This window comes from Uranotaenia lowii, chromosome 2, assembly GCF_029784155.1.
Source record: "Uranotaenia lowii strain MFRU-FL chromosome 2, ASM2978415v1, whole genome shotgun sequence".
NCBI lineage: Eukaryota > Metazoa > Arthropoda > Insecta > Diptera > Culicidae > Uranotaenia > Uranotaenia lowii.
Window position 1 is genome coordinate 66,916,474 of NC_073692.1, and position 18,339 is coordinate 66,934,812.

Genomic DNA, 18,339 nt, shown 5'->3' on the forward strand with positions numbered 1-18,339 from the left:
TCAAATAACCTCGGCCATCCTAACTCTTGCTTAGGTTTAAAAGATATTCATTTTTTAAATAAATCAATTTTTCAAAAATAAAAGTAAGTGATTGAAATTTTGCGCAAAAATCTGTATCTTAAAATCTTGAACCAAATTTCAGATTATAATTTGAAATAAGGCTCTTGAAAAAATTGCAATATTGGCCGTTTTGAAACTTTTTTTTTTCGCTGAAAAATTTACAGACGTTTATTTTTTGTCTTTATTTGAGAGGTTTTTAGCCGCAGGCTTGTTGACCTCAGTAAAAGTTGAACTAAACACTTAAGAATTACAAATCATTATACAAACTTGATTCTTTGAAAAATTCTAACAATTTTTCTTCATTCACTGGATCATTGGAGAGTGCGTTGCGGATAGATTGGTCAATATCGTATGTTTCTCTGGTGCCATGGAAACCGGAACATTCAGTGATGATGTGTTCTACCGTCGTAAGTCTCGTGCTGCACATTTACAGAAGTTGTATTTTGAGACTACAAACAACTTTTGTTATACAAAAATCAACAAAGATGAAAAATATTTGATTCATCAAACAAAATATTCTAGGTAGCTTTTTAAATTAATCTTTTCGTACCAAGTTCGAGCATTTTTTTTTTTTTCAAAATCATTCCAACATCTTTGTTAAATTAAAAGCAGCATTTTTGTATTTTTTTTGTTCAAAACTAGCTACTTTATGAAACTTTGTTTTCTAAGGCTTTGAAAATTATAATTTTTGGTTAGATGGGTAATTTTCTCGTTTTTATTGGTTTAATAGCTTTTCTTAGAGCAACATATTTTAAATCATTTAGTGAAAAAAAAATGTTAAAATAACTATTCGATGCAGTTTTATGAAAATTTAGTAAAGGCACAAGAAAGTTAATAATTTTAAGCAATGCACTTAAAATATGAAATTTTAAGTATTTTTTTGACTTTTTTTGCAAATATTTAGCATTTAAAATCAATTCCTTAAAAAAATCCTATGAATGACTTAAATTTTTTTCTTCATTTTATAAAGTTTTCAAAATAAACTTCAATTCTACTTCATATTTGTTAAAAGTCTGCAATCTCTTGAAATTTGAATTCATAATCTTGTTTGTTCAACTCATTTACGAGCTAAATCTGAATTTGGAGTATCAAATCTGTTTCTTTTTTTTGAACCGGAAATTTCGATTTACAAATCTGTTTCCGATTTTATCAATGCAATTCGATTTCTGAAGATTTCAGAAATAAAAAACATTTCTGAATCTTAATTCCATATCAGGATGTAAAACGGGAGCCAAAAAGTTTATTTTATGAATCTTTTTTCAGATTCTGATTTTTTTTGGGTTTAAATCGGAATTCATTCTGACTTGTGAATCTCAATAAATATAATGATATCGTTCAATAAATCTGATTCTGGGATTTCAATTCTGTATCGCCATTTTAAAGCTTCGCTAAGTTTGAATCCTGCATAGGAACCAAGGTTAAAGACTTCGAATCCAAATATAAAAAATAACTCAAAATAGTTTCTAGAATTCTCTTATTTTTATTTTTCGAAAAAATTATCTTAATATTGGAAATGTTTATAAATTTCGAAAATCAGGAATCAAATTAAAAATGAAATGCAAACCCAAACTTCAACCATGATTTAATAATATCTTTTTGTTGCTGATTTCTATTGATGTTTCGAAACAAAAATCAAGAATCCGTAATTGAATTTTGATTTAAATTTGAATAAAATAATTTAATTATTAAAATCTTATTTTAAATTTTCTATTCCGAACTGAATTTCAGTCAACTAGTGAGGGTTGCAGTTGAAGGCTAAAATCCTCTTCATATAAATATTTAACTACATTATCAAATGATTTTTTTTTTGTGTAAATCTGTGTCAGAATTCTTAATTAAGGATTTGATCTGAATCAATATTGATACTCTTGAACTATTTTATGCAATCATCAAATACCTCACTAGCTTATTCTGGACTCTTGTGTGTGGAAGGGGTTGGGGCGTGTGTTTAACACCCAAACTCACCCCCGCCTCCCCCCGTTCCTAGTGCCATGCTCAAAACTATGACAAATTTTATCACAAACTTAATTACGATTTTTTTACTATTCGTTTGAATATAGAAATTTAAATAGAAAAAGAAATACCGAAAATTTAACGAAACAATTTAAGCATACGGTAATAAAAAATTTCTTATCTCGAGTCAAGAATTATCCTTTAGTATCCTGCCACGAAACATAATTCCAACAAATGGAAAGTTATCTAGTTTAAAATGCACTCTTTTTTCATCTTGTATCATGGCTCCGATTTTTAAACAACCCAAATTTATTATTTTCAGGGATATGAAATTAAATTTAATTGTGGTTTTGGTTATAAGTTATGTTTTAAATTATTGGTGTTCAACATTTTTAACAGGCGGGCCCTATTTTGGAAATGAGATTTGCTCGCGGGCCAAACAAGTTATTTTTCTTTAATATTCCAAGAGAAAAAAATCAAGATACGCTATAATAATTAAAAATGTCTGCATATGCCAGCTTCAAGCACAGATTCATCTTAGTAACAAATTTTTGTTCCATGAATTCTGTTTACGAATTCTTTCAAGCGATTTATAACCTTCATTATTAACTCCATATATGTATATGTAAAATTGCCGTTTCCAAGGTTTTAAGTTCACGGGTCTTACTGAAAAATTTCGTAGTTGTTTCGAATTAAGGCTATGATCATTTAGTATCCGGGCAGTTACAAACGAATGTATTTTAAAAACTATTCATTTGATCGAAAAACTTTCTATGGAGGAAATGAAGGTGTTAATATGACATTTAATATAAAAATTTAAAAAAAATTATTAATCAATGATTTCAAGAAATAATATTACTTTTTCATAAAATCCCTTTTTTATCTTTGCACACTTTTTTTAGTCATGAATTGATCTATTATTTTTACCACAGGAGCAAAACCTTTGAAAAATCATGATATTTTACACAAACTCACCTGGAAAAAGGTATTGGAATCTTGTAGGAGCCTTTTTATGAGTAGGCATCTCGAAGAATTTGATCTCTTAAATTCGATTTTAACATAAATTTCTTCGTCCTTCAGGACACATCTGTCGCATTGCGTAAAAATCGGTTGCACAGTTTGCGATCTAAGCACTTTTAGTTTTTCACTTGGTGTCTCCTAGTCAGACAACACTTTTTGCAGGAAATGAATTATTTGCATTATTTAAGGAGTCTTCATTCAGTTATTTCCAATAATAACCATAGACTTATTACCATATTTAAGATCAAGGGTTCCATTCCTACGCTTGATTTGAACTTCGTATGGATTCTAGAGTGGCTCCTTATACTTCTTAACCATTCGGTTAAAAAAAGAATCAGAAAAAAATCAACAGTTTATGAGTTTTCAAGTCGACAATGAAGAATTTTCGAGGCGCAAATTTGTGCAAAATTTTTTTTATCTTGTCTTTTTGCATCGTTAATATCTCAAACACACATTAACTTAAAAATCTGGCAAAAATAGGCAAGATAGCCCTTTTCATAACCAACACAACGCTGCTAAAGTTTTGCATATCCGAGCTCTAATAACGTTGCTACCACCGAAATAAAGTTCCCGGATACTAAATGATCATAGCCTTAAAAAATATGCTTTTGGCATTTTTAATATATTTTACTAAAAGTTTTAATAAACATGGACCTCCTGAAAGCTAACGAAATTAATCTAAAAAATGACCACACAGAAAAAATATAACATTTCAGTGGAATTTTTCATAACATCGAATTTTTATTTTAAACATACATATGTGTATCGGTGAAGTCCTCCATAAACAGGATGAAAATGCATTTAGATATTTTTAATCATTGCACCTTTTATTTTAATGAAAAAGTTTATGAAAAAAATGTCCTTTGAAAAAATACATGTATTGAACTAAGTTTTCCATCTGAAAAATTTACAAAAATCAAACCAGTTCTGATTGAAATCTTGACAAATGTTCAATCAACTTTCCCGACGACCTAAAGTAATTTCAACTGCTGAGAAAAAAGTACTTCAAATTTCCTTTTTGTTAACTTTTCCAAATCTGCTAAAAACGAAAATTTTCACGAAATGTTAATGGAATTTTTAACCGAATTTTATCTTGCAACTTCATAAATCATAAGTTAGATCGATTTAAAGTCTTCAACAAAGTTGTTGAATTTTGTCAGGAAAAGTTGTATTTTGTTCCATGAATTCTGTTTACGAATTCTTTCAAGCGATTTAAAAATCTTTATTATTTATTCTATATATGTATATGTAAAATTGCCATTTCCAAGGTTTTTAGTTCACGGGTCTTCCTGAAAAATTTCGTAGTTGTTTCGAATTAAAAAAATAAGCTTTTGGCATTTTTAATATAATTTACTAAAAGTTTAAATAAACATGGACCTCCTGAAAGCTAACGAAATGAATCTAAAAAATGACCACACAGAAAAAATATAACATTTCAGTGAAATTTTTCATAAAATCGAATTTTTATTTTAAACATACATATGTGTACATATCGGTGAAGTCTTCCATAAACAGGATGAAAATGCATTTAGATATTTTGAATCATTGCACCTTTTATTTTAATGAAAAAGTTTATGAAAACAAATGTCCTTTGAAAAAACACATGTATTGAACTAAGTCTTCCTTCTGAAAAATTTACAAAAATCAAACCAGTTCTGATTGAAATCTTGACAAATGTTACCCAACTGTAAATTTCTATAAAATTTTTAAAAGCCCGTTTCCAATACTAAGCTATTTAAATTTGGTTTGAATTTCATGATTATACCTTTTCTATTGAAGATAAGTAATAAACTTACGAATTTTAAATACATACTCACCAGAGTTTCGAGATCTTGAATAATAATCAAATGATAGATATTTGATGTATCAGCTATTGTTTTCAGCAGTAACAGCTCTTGTTTTTTAGATAACTCTTAAAAAAAGATAAATTTAATTAAATTTGTGAACAATTTTGGCTAACTATAGAACAGAAGATTTTGAAAAAAAAAGTTTTCAATTCAATGATACAACAACTGCAAGAAATTGCACTATCTATGTACTTTGCATAAAAGCGATAAATCGAGTTAATTTTTAATCAAAATGAAAAAAATGGAGTCTTTTATTACATCTTCCATACTATGTCCTTTTGCTCTTGTAATTGCTCGAAAAATCGGTTTATTATTAGAACACATAGAGGTGAAAAAATTCCCATCTTTACAATTTTAAATGAAATACTTGAAACTTTATTTATTCCCTCTTGAGGAATTGGAAAAATCGAAGGGGGAGGGGGAAAGCGAATTTGATATTGGTTCCGGTCTTAATGGTGGCCAACAGGTAGCGAATGGCGCTTTAAGCTTGAAACGATAAATTTTTAGCACATATAGTGTGTTTAATAAGCGATCGCTAACTTCAATTAACTTAACGATTTTGTGAGCGGCGCTAATTTTTCAGTAAGCGCTGCCGGACACTATTAATTTGGAAAAAAAGTTTAAGCATAACTTTAAAAGATAAAAATGTAGATCAGATAATGTTTTTTTTCTAACCCTTAGTTTCTGGACAAATTTAATTAAAAATTTCTTGATAAATAGAACACAAAAAAGTGTGTGTATGCAATGAAATTAGGGTAGTAGAAATGATTTAGATTTCTATTTGTCGGACACTTATAAACTGAGAAAAAAAAAACTAAAATTACCATAAAACCCCAATGAAACTTTTTGATTTAAGAATTGAATTTTCTTTAACTTTCAAAATATTTAAATTTTTCTAGTCCCACGAAAGCGCTTCTAGTTCATCTACAGGTCATGTATCGATCCAACTTTTGCAGCATACCTTTATAATAGAAATAACACGCTATTAGAAAACCTAATAGACGGCGAACTGCAATGTTTTTCTCAAAAAAATATGATGAAACAAGGCATTAAGTATCCCTATTCTCCCCTATCATCGGGCTTCAGGAAATAAATTAAGTCACATGACTTACATTTTTTAACTGCTGTTTAAAAAAAATCATAAACAGCTACCATTCGTAAAAATAAACGTTTCGACGATTCAAAATGCTAAATGTTATTAGTAAAATTGATTTTTTTTCAAAGATTATGTAAAACAAATTTCATTCCATTTCATCCAATTCATGTTATGTTAAACAAAGTTCTTTGCTTGACCGAAAAAAATACAAATATTCTACTTATGTTTCAATGTTCATATGTTACAGCTAAACATCATGTTAAACATTAATTTAACTTAAATCTTTATAACCCAATGGTTTGTTAAACGCAGGTGAAATTGATGTAAAATCAAACCAAACAAGAAAAGATGAAGACTGTTAATAATGCATTTTTTTTTCTTAAATGATGTTCAAAACAGTGTTTATCTAATTATTGAAAAAACATATCCATTCTATGGCTCCTAGAAACTATGAAATTTCGATTTTTTTTAGTTTTTGGCTCTCCTGTCTCGTTGCCGATCACTTGCCTAGTCCCTTGGTTTTATTTTTCAGTTAAAGAACTTATGGAGTTTTCATTATTAAAATCGTGTTCACGACCTTTTTTTATGCCCATGATCAATATAATTTCCCGATAATATGAACCCGTCGGCATACGATACCTCAAGAGCCCTTAATTGAGTGAATAAAAAATACCCTCAAATGCCCACCGAAAGCCACTCGATGACTCACCACAGTCATCGGATTGGACAAGTTTTCCAAGCGCCAGCCAGCACCTTCAATCTGTCGAAATCGCGCATAAAGATCAAAATCGACATTTTAATAAATTAGTCACATTCCAGTTCCGGACCGCAAAACCGGACCGGATCGGACCTGACTAGACCATGTTCCATGTTGAGTTGTAGGGATATGGTTTGAGCTTAAAGTATGTGCAAACATATCGTGGACCGCTGTTTGCTGAACGTGAAACAGCTGTGCACCTGACGAAAAGTCGAATGTCATAAAAAACTACGCCAGACAGACATTTCAGTGTCCCATTTAGGTGTTCCGATTTGGTGTACAGGCAATGATCTATGATAGACAAACTCTTGTGGAGTAGAACTCGTTTTTATTTTTGTTTTGTTTTTCTTCGCCAAAATTAGTGAAGTAACAAATATTTAGAGTATCAGCAGTATAAAGTATAAAAATACAAATTTTGCTTACTTTTTTTTCTGAATTTCAAACGTTAAAAGAAAAGACGTTCTTTCACACCATGGAGCAGTTCATTTGATCCCGGATGCACTAATTGGTTGCGTTAAAAAGGTGTTCAAATTCTCGGCTCCAATTATGTGCGGAACGTATCGCTAACAAGTTGATACGGTTTTGAATTAGCATAATCCCAACTAAATATGGGCACACAGAAAAGGCAGGCCACACATGAATGCGAGCGAGCTCTTTTTGGTCAGGTAGATCTTTACCAAAGACCACTTGAAAAACACCTTGCATTTGATTAAATTACTGGCCAGCAGATGAAAAAGAAACCTCCGCCGATCGCTGCTGGTGGCTTATGGATCAGCTGCCGTGGATAGTTTCTCATCATTTTGGGTTTTTTTTTTTAATCTTGGCCGTCTAACCTTGTAGTCTCGTGGTTTCCAATCCACGTGGTCTTTTTTTTCCTCCAAAATAAAACGGACCCGCAGCAATCGATCGGATTACGATTGTCCGACTTATTGTGGGCCTGAGATTTCTCGGTTTTCGTTCGTAGGAGTCTTTCCAGGGATCCGATCAAGAGAGAGCGTCAGAAAGTGATAATTTCGAAGATGATTTTATCATCTAATAAACTATATATTAACAATAATTTTCCACTGCGCTTTTGGGCCACCATCGTCGAAAACTCCTCTTTGGGATGATGCGGGTGTCCGAAAATATATGTTCAATTCTTGCCACCGCCCGCCGCCGCGTGGTCAAGTCAAGTTGTGGGAATGAAAATAACATCCCAACTGAGACCTCCTGGCTGGGCTGAATAGGGCCATAAAACGAGAGCTTATAGAATGAGTTCGATAAACGGCTAGCACTACATAAAGAGGTACAAATTTATCCAACAGCGCGTTGCTTTCTTCCCTTTTCCTTGACCGGGGGCCTGGCTAAACCTATGCTTGTGGAAGAATAACTGGCCACTTTCCATCTTCTTGGAACCTGGGCTTTTAGCAAAGACGAAAAAAGTTTCGAGAAGAATTTTTAGGCCTTAGAACTTGTCGATTCGAATAAAATCTGCAGATATTCTTCTGTTGAACTGTTGCTCTGACTCAACTGCCTTTGACTGAAATGAACGAATGTTTTTTAGGAATTTTTTTTCAAAATGTTTTGCAATTTTTGAAGATAATTTGACTTAAGCTTAAAAAAGTAAATTTGTTAATTTTTTTAAAATTTCATTAAGAGTCGAAAAAGAAGAAAGTTTATTTATTTGTTATATTGTACAGCTCTGCAAAAAATATACACACAAATTTTTTTAATGACATCAAGCTCATTTTCAAAAGTTAACCTTTGGTTCATAAAAACAAAAGCAGATATATTTTAATAAAATATTGATTGAATATTGTGAATTTCGATGATTTGTATTGTTAACGTCATTTTAAATAGTTAAACGTATACTTTAAAAGCAATTAAAAAAATATGGATTCCTTATTTTTGTTTCTGCAAAAATAGTGAACTCCATAAATAACACTGTTTAAACTATTAAAGTTTGAAAAAGATAATCGAAATCTGGTTTTAGTAAGATGGTAATTTATTTGTTTATATTCTTCATATGTACATACAAAGTAACACAGAATAAGCCAACTAGCATTTGAAAGTTTTATTATGATTTTATAATTGCATTTTATATGCAGCTGCTTATGGTCAAGAAAAATGTTTAGATTCTTGATTCAACCCTTTGTTTTCAAGTAGTTCTGAAAACGCAAGTAAATATCTACAAAATACACTCTTTAAGTTGTTAAGAAAGATTTCTGAATGCCTAAGTAAAACTCCAACTAAACATAATTTAAAAAGTTTGTTCCAAGCTTTATTTGCATATTTTATAATGGCACGCAGTGCTTAGTTATAAAGCCGTAATAAGATTAGGTGACAAATTTCGATCAAAATATAAAACCAGACACACTTGAGCAATATTGCACGTAAGGTGATTTGCCAATGGTTGTACAGCTAAGCACATGATTTAGGTTTTTATGCTACATTTTATTAACTTCATCCGAATTTACTCGATTTTTTTGTCGATTGCACTCCTACAGGATTGGTCAACAAAATCCAAAAGTTCAAGTGTTCCATAAAACATGACATGAATATTTAAAAAATCATTTAAAACAGCTTGTCTGAGCCTAATAGTTGCACAGAGAAATTTTATATCGGGCCTAATGTTGTCCGATTTTTCCAATTGTTGTACATTTTATAAACTTTCTTAAGGCTCCGCCACCATGTGGTCAAAGAGGCTGATATTTGTTACGGAAGATGGGAAAATTTAGACCCAAAATCGAAAAAAAAAAACATGAAGCCGTCGGTTTGAGAGTCTGCAATAGCATTTATAACACGTAAAAATACCTTAGAAACTCTAATCTGCCGCTGAATTTAACCGGAGTTATCTGAGTGAAGTGTTTTTTTGACCTTATTTGCCCAGTATTGAGCTTTTTTTATACACCCTATCAGCATCAAAAAGTTTCAAAAAGTTTATTAATTTTGAATATTTTTTTTCCTGAAAAAGGCATTATTTTTGATGAATGTAACCTATGAAGCATTTCATCAATCTTTAAACAAAATTCATTTCACATTGAAACTTTCCCGAAAATTTTTTGGCTGAAAAACTGTTTTGATAAAATTAAGTTTCACGAAGTTATGACTGTTTTTATTTCGGAATAATAATAGCCAAATAAAGCTTCACTTAAATGTTTCCGGTCTAGCTCGACAGCAGATTTGAATTTGTGAGAAAAATGCACATTATAAGTAATGTTTTGGGTCTTCCAACCTTTGAATTCGAGTTTTTTTGGAATATAGGGTCGGAGTTTTCCTACTGTACGACAAGATTATTATCAAAAGCTGTTGACATGAAATACAGTTCATTAAGATTTATCGTTTTTTTTTTGGAAACAGGGGTTTTTAGAACAATCTTTAGATTTTTTGCATATAATGTTTAGTGGATGGTCGGTATAAAGGATTTGAAAATAAATCTGATAAAAAAGAAGTCCCTTAAAGTCAAAGCAGTTTAAGTGACTTTGACACTTTTCAGACATTGCAAGTTGCCTATTGCGCGCAACAACGAATAAGGGGACAACGATTGGCAAATAACCCTATTCGAATTGGGTGTTCAACCAAAGATCAGTGGAAGTCACCATCTTTGGTGGCGTCAGATAGTGAAACATAACTTTTACTCGTTTTGATTTTTTAGCCCAATACTCATGTGAAAGTTTAATACGATTTTTGACGAGAAGTTGGACTGCTTCTAGCTTAACCCTTTTCCCCCAATACGCATATTGTACGATTTTCATGCTATTTTCAGTGATTAACAGAATTTTTTGAACAGTGGAAGCCGCCATCTTTTATTTCAAGATGGCGTCAGACAGCGAAAATAGACTTAAGCTAGCATAGCCCCAATTCCCATATTTTGAGGGTTTTATGCGATTTTCAGTTATTTACAGCATTTTTAAGTTGAACGAAAACCACCATATTGGATTTCAAGATGGCGTCAGATAACGAAATTCGACTTCAAGTCATGGTATCTTTTGTCTGGACAATAACAACCAGTCCCTTATGTATTTCATTTAAAAATCTGAACTAATGATTAACAACTCAAAAACGAGGAACTCATTCTTAGCGTGTCATTGGTTGGCTTGCAAGAGAAACGTCAAATTTTAGCTTTCATATATGGCTCTCATAAAACCGTTATAAAATAAATTAACCATCCATCTAACCATAACAAAGCTATTGAACACTGAATTGGATAACGCCATGATGATTTCAAAATCGAAGGACACAAAATGACACCATGTTGATGGATTCATAAAGTCAAATATTTGAAAATATTTTTTCAAGCTTATTTTAAATAATTCCATTATGTCATTAGACTTAGACGATTTGGGGTCATTTTTGAGTTTATTGAATCCTGAGAACTAAAATACTTCATTTGGTTTAAAACTAATCCATGATTTTTTTCAGAATTTTTAAGATAACTTTTAGGCACATAAGCAAATTTCAACTTCTAGGTTTGTATGACAAAATTGAATATTTTGTACTGAAAAATCAACATCGTTTTTGTTTGTTTCGTGGAACGAGCCTGCTTAAAGTTTTCGTGACAATTTATGAATTTCCTTGAGTAAATTTTCCGCTGAACAAGTTTGTCGAAAATCGAAACTTCGTATATTATTTGAAGAGTAGGCGGTGCTCGTAGAAAGTGGTCGTAGTTTTTTTGACAGCGAAATTTTTCGAGAAGAAATTAATCCAAGCAAAGAATTTTGAATCAGTGGGTTTATAATGAAAACTGGACACGGCGAGACCATTCTAAGCGGCTACGACTTCAGCCAGACAAGACCAGGACCGGGATGGAAATCGTGAAATCCGAATTCAGGAAAAACTTACGTTCAGAAATCCTAACTGGAATAACAGATTAGTACCATATTCTGTATCTGAAAAGTGGAGCTATTGCTAAAATGGTTCTGAATTTTAAAATAAAACCACTAGAATATGAAAATCTGTGAAAAACATAGTAGGTTATAGTTTGATTTCAATAATCAAGTTTTGAAATTTTGTTTTTCACTTTTACCGTATTTGTTTGGTCCACTCGCTCAGTTTTGCACTCATTCCGACAACAACTAACACAAATCGTCGTCAGTATATTGTTAACTTACTCAGTCATATGCGCATCTGCAACACTTACAAAATCTTCAGCGTTCCATTGTCCACTTTCAGTTCAAATCTATGATACTACAGGTTCAAATCTGAGCGCATAAATGATCAAAATTACAGCAAAAAGAAAAGCAACACCTAAAGGGACTTGGTTCAAAACTGAGCATAAAAGAATACGCTAGCAAATTACACAACAACAAAGTAGATAAAGTTAAACAAATTATGTTTTAAAACACAATTGATTTATTATGTTATTTTAATTTTAAAAATAGCGAAATGTGAACGAAAAATCGTTCGCAATGTTACCATTTTTGAAGGTAACCTGAAACGACTCAACGACAAAAGATTGCACAAGAAAAGGGGTTTATATTAAACAAACGAAACAAGGATTTAAAAAAACTAGAACTGTAATCTTTAAGAAAACGCGATTGCAAAAATTAATAATAAATTTGACTAAGTAAGCTTGCAGGTATGCAACGTTTGATTATTATTTCCATACGTTTAGAAGTCCAAAGTTTTGATTGTGTTTTACAACAATAATTTAATGTAAACAAATTTTAAATTGTTTTTTTAAATCTTTTGATTTTACTAATGATATCGTTATCAAGTTTGATTTAATATGTTTTTAATTTGGATAATATTAATGATAATTTTCAAATCAATGTGCAATCAATCAATTGCAACGCATCGAACTATTTCCATAAACATAATTAACTTGATCATTTTAAAAGTCTGATTATGTTAAAACATAAATTATTTTTTGTTATGAAGTTTCACAAAAAGTTCATATTTTTCTGAACATCTTTAAATTTGATTTTAAATTCATGAAGGCGATAGGGAAATCAATTGGGCAATCAGCTAGCTAAATTGGAATTCTCATGTTTCATTTAAATTGCTTCTGCCACAATGAAATGCCTCGATAAATAGACTAGGAATTTCCTTAAGAAATACATAGGAGCGTAGGAGGTGTAGGAAAACAAGGTCGCACCATTTTCCAGAATGGATCCTGATCTATACCTTTCCCATACTAACAAAACACCCTTCCTTGAATACATAAATATAGATTCGCAGACGTATAGACGGTTTCTATAGTTGGTGATACCGGTTTATTCTTGTTTCTCAATTTTTCAAAATAATCTTTTGAAACATGGGGAGACGAGGGATTGCTGTTAGAACCTAAAAAGTATTGTACTAATATTCCTTCCTTTTATCCCCATTGACTACAAGGACGTGGTCGGCGCCGTTATTGATCATTATTGGAAAGGAAGAGAGCATGAGTTTTGTGCATTGAGAATGAGCTGCTAGCCCCAAGCACCATTCTATTGGACTTTGAACAAAATTGATGGCCTCGATCAATCACGGAGTAGCAACCATTGGCGAGGTGGAACTTGTTCCACTTAGCCACGCCAGCGATCGTGAGATTCGAAATGCACTATTGATTGATAACAAACAACTAAGTTGAGTAATAAATAAAAAAAAAAATTGGTTTGTAATTGGATAATTGAAATTACTGAAGCATTTCGGTTTTGACGATTTAAGGTGGATATGAGTAGTCAAACAAGCTAAGCTAACAAGCTAAGCTAAGCTAATCGAAACTTCGTATATTATTTGACATCAACTATTGAAAGGGGCATGTCTTTTGACATTGAAAAATTATAAATTGAATTGACATCACTGCTGGGTGTCAAGCGATGTATGTCATGACTACTTTTTATGCAATATTTCGATAGGCACCCAGCAGTGATGTCAATTGAATTTATTGTTTTTCAATGTCAAAAGGCATATTCCTGTTATACATCTAATAACGTTTTCGCCTAAATAGATACGAAGTTACTGTCTTCAACAAAGTTGTTCAGCGGAAAATTTCCTTCAGAAAATTTACACAAAACTTATAAGTAAGCTCAGTTTTACAGAAGAAACAAAAATGATGTTGATTTTTCTAGTTAAAAAATAATCAATTTTCCCATGCAAACTTAAAAGTCATATTGACTCATGAAAACGTAACGTTAAAATTCTGCAAAAAATCATATAAGAATTTTAAACCAAAACGAAGTTTTCAGGCTCCAAGATTTAAAAAACTTTAAAATGACCTCAAATCGACTCAGTCTTCAATGACAATCAACTCTCTTTAATCATCTGGCTCAAGTTATACTGGTGAAGATGTGTCAAGAGAAAGGTAAAAGTTGTTTTGAGTTCGATTCTCACTACCCGTCACCTGTTTTTTTTTAATTTTCTTGTTTCTGGGATTAATTATCCAATAAGATGAAAATGGCATTATAAGATTATTTTGTTTCGTTTGAATGTAGTGGTCATGCTGATGCATATGACTTTGGCTTGGGATCTTGAGCCTTTATGTCAGTTAGTAGTGCTTTTCCAATCATATCATCCTTGGTTTATTACATAATACATTTTTGACATAGAGCTAGCGCCGAGAGGCATTGAAATTTTGAAACCTCGTCTTTGGATGCAGATAACATTTTTTCAAAGATTCAAAAAACACGTTTAAAATTAAAATCAATGGTTAATAACTGTTTCAAGGGATAAACATATTGATCCAAGATTATTGACACGCCCTAGCATCCCTCCACCAACTGAGTGAAAACCTCTCGGTCCGGTGAGAAATGTGGTTAAATAGCATTTTATTAATACATTTTCTGCTGTAAAAATATTTTTATTTCCTTTCTATTTTCTCTCCCCTCGGGGGCTCTCGTTTTTCACCTTGCACTCCAGTTAAGATTTGTGTTTCACTTTCAGCTCCGAGGCAAGCTGGTCGAAGTTAGTTCTTGTGCTCTTTTTCAATCAAGCCCACGGTCAACAACGGTGTAAGGATGGGCAAAGTTCCATCGCAAAAGGTGAGCATAATGGCGATGCAAAGCGTCAGAAACTTTTATGATGATTATTAATAATCGTAATTCATTTCAATAAACACGACCAGAGAACGGGCGAAAGACGACGGAATTGCTAAGAGGATGGCACTGAGGAGTGTTATTTGCATTCTTAGCCGGTGGTCGATTGACTGTGGCATCTGGAGCCGGCTTGGAGATGAGATAAGTTCCTGGCACTTGATGCATCTGGGTGACCGTAAACAGGTCCACGGGATATCAAATGAACCGATGTGGAATGTTTCTTGCGATGGACTTATTTGTCGTTGAAATATTATCAGCACTCAACTGGATCGGCGAATAGAAATTTTTTTAGGTTGAAAATTTATCCAGTTATTTTGAAAAGTTGTGTAAAGTATTTAAAAAATTGTAAATCTTAAAAAAAATGAGGATATTTCGATATAAAAATAATATATCAACTGAAAAAATCAAAATTCTTTAAGCTTAAACCTATGAAAGTTTAGATGGACGAGTGCTAAATACGGCATCGAGCTACTCAGTTTTTTTCTGTTCAGTTTTACCACTTCCGGTGGTTTTCAAACCACCTATTTAATTCGTGAAACTGAACTATCATAATCACGTACACAGTGTCCAATTAACCTAAAACATGATGAAAGATTAAATAGTCTATCTTCTCTCCCTTTTTTCGTTCAATTGAAAAAACCAATAGCAGTTTTATCAATATTATGTAATTCTGAAAAAGCGAGCTAATGCCGAATATTTTCCAAAAATAATGTGTTGATATCAAGTTTTTTTGGATACACGAAAGAAGTTTTGCTTCAGGATAACTAGCTTACTAGTTTTGAATCAAATTGCCAAACATAAAAAATGTTTATAGTTATCAAAGAATGATGTTCAAATCTCAAGATCATCCCTGGGAAAAGCGTATAAACCCCTTTTCCTGTTTTCTTATCTTTGAGGGAAAATTAACCTTCAAAAAGCCATTGTTTCTTTGCAAAATTCAAGGAAGCTTAGTTTTAAGGTATTAAATAATTTTTGTTCAACGAAAAAATTTATCAATTTTTTGACATTTTTTCCAAAATTGCATAACCACAAGGGCTAGGGAACATGACTTTCAGTAGGAAGAGTGGGATATCATGGGCCACTTTTTTTTCATTCACTTTGCTTCATATCTTCATGAAAATTATCTTAAAAATTTTGTAGTTTGTATTTTATCTTATAAAATAACATAACATAATAAAATTAGCTATAAATAAATAGTATATTAGTAAATATCGAATAATGAATCTCTTCAAAGGAAATTATTTTCCATTGAGATTTCATATTGTAGTGAACTTAGTTTAATAATACATTTCCTCGCACGACATTAAAAAAAAATGTTTTGCTTTTCTACAAACCAAACGTATCATTAGGCAATTTCATTTATTTTTTTAAAACTTGTTTTATCGAGCTCTGAATGTTTTGAAAAATGATAGAATATTTCTTTAGGATTTTGCAAAATGGTGGGGAATCGAGAGCCATCATATCCAAAGCGACCTTATAACATGCAAAGTTTATGAGTTGACCCAAAACTGTAATTTCATAACTGATTTTGTTGTTTTCATGATACTTTTTTGGTTGAAGTTTTTAACGACCTTACCTATTTTTTTTCCTAAATTTATGAATATGTTAAGACCGACGAACAGATACGTTTCTATATAATTCTAATAAATATTGGTTCACATATAACTGATAAAATTCAACTTACTTGAACAGTAAAAACTGTTCAGACTTAATCGCTTATAGACGTGGTTTATGTTTCATTTCTTCTAGAAAACTAAGGATATTGGTTTTTTTTTTTCAAAAAATCGATCCAGAATGGTGGTAACTCTTAGATCTAACGACTAAAAAAATTTCAATCGAGAAAACATAAAGACCAAGTATATTTTATGCTACCAAAATAATTTTGTTTCTTAAAAAATTTCCTTTACCTTTTTCTCCCTTCTCATCACTGTTTTTATCTTTTTAATATCGTTTAACTTTTAAGTAGATAAGAGGTTAGAGAAGTTAGTTTAAAATGCATTTTTCTATACAGAGTAAAAGAGGTTAATATATATAATGAAATATTGACGATAAAAATTGTTCAAACTGTCAAAATTGTCAAAATTGTCAAAATTGTTAAAATTGTCAAAATTGTCAAAATTGTCAAAATTGTCAAAATTGTCAGAATTATCAAAATTGTCAAAATTGTCAAAATTGTCAAAATTGTCAAAATTGTCAAAATTGTCAAAATTGTCAAAATTGTCAAAATTGTCAAAATTGTCAAAATTGTCAAAATTGTCAAAATTGTCAAAACTGTAAAAATTGTCAAAACTGTCAAAATTGTCAAAATTGTCAAAATTGCCAAAACTGTCAAAACTGTCAAAATTGTCAAAACTGTCAAAATTGTGAAAATTGCCAAAACTGTCGAAATTGTCAAAATTGTAAAAATTGTAAAAATTGTCAAAATTGTAAAAATTGTAAAAATTGTCAAAATTGTCCAAATTGTCAAAATTGCAAAATTGTCAAAATTGTCAAAATTGTCAAAATTGTCAAAATTGTCAATATTGTCAAAATTGTCAAAATTGTCAAAATTGTCAAAATTGTCGAAATTGTCAAAATTGTCAAAATTGTCAAAATTGTCAAAATTGTCAAAATTGTCAAAATTGTCAAAATTGTCAAAATTGTCAAAATTGTCAAAATTGTCAAAATTGTCAAAATTGTCAAAATTGTCAAAATTGTCAAAATTGTCAAAATTGTCAAAATTGTCAAAATTGTCAAAATTGTCAAAATTGTCAAAATTGTCAAAATTGTCAAAATTGTCAAAATTGTCAAAATTGTCAAAATTGTCAAAATTGGCAAAATTGTCAAAATTGTCAAAATTGTAAAAATTGTCAAAATTGTCAAAATTGTCAAAATTGTCAAAATTGTCAAAATTGTCAAAATTGTCAAAATTGTCAAAATTGTCAAAATTGTCAAAATTGTCAAAATTGTCAAAATTGTCAAAATTGTCAAAATTATCAAAATTGTCAAAATTGTCAAAATTGTCAAAATTGTCAAAATTGTCAAAATTGTCAGAATTGTCAAAATTGTCAAAATTGTCAAAATTGTCAAAATTGTCAAAATTGTCAAAATTGTCAAAATTGTCAAAATTGTCAAAATTGTCAAAACTGTCAAAATGTCAAAATTGTCAAAATTGTCAAAATTGTCAAAATTGTCAAAATTGTCAAAATTGTCAAAATTGTCAAAATTGTCAAAATTGTCAAAATTGTCAAAATTGTCAAAATTGTCAAAATTGTCAAAATTGTCAAAATTGTCAAAATTGTCAAAATTGTCAAAATTGTCAAAATAGTCAAAATTGTCAAAATTGTCAAAATTGTCAAAATTGTCAAAATTGTCAAAATTGTCAAAATTGTCAAAATTGTCAAAATTGTCAAAATTGTCAAAATTGTCAAAATTGTCAAAATTGTCAAAATTGTCAAAATTGTCAAAATTGTCAAAATTGTCAAAATTGTCCAAATTGTAAAAATTTTCAAAATTGTCAAAATTGTCAAAATTGTCAAAATTGTCAAAATTGTCAAAATTGTCAAAATTGTCAAAATTGTCAAAATTGTCAAAATTGTCAAAATTGTCAAAATTGTCAAAATTGTCAAAATT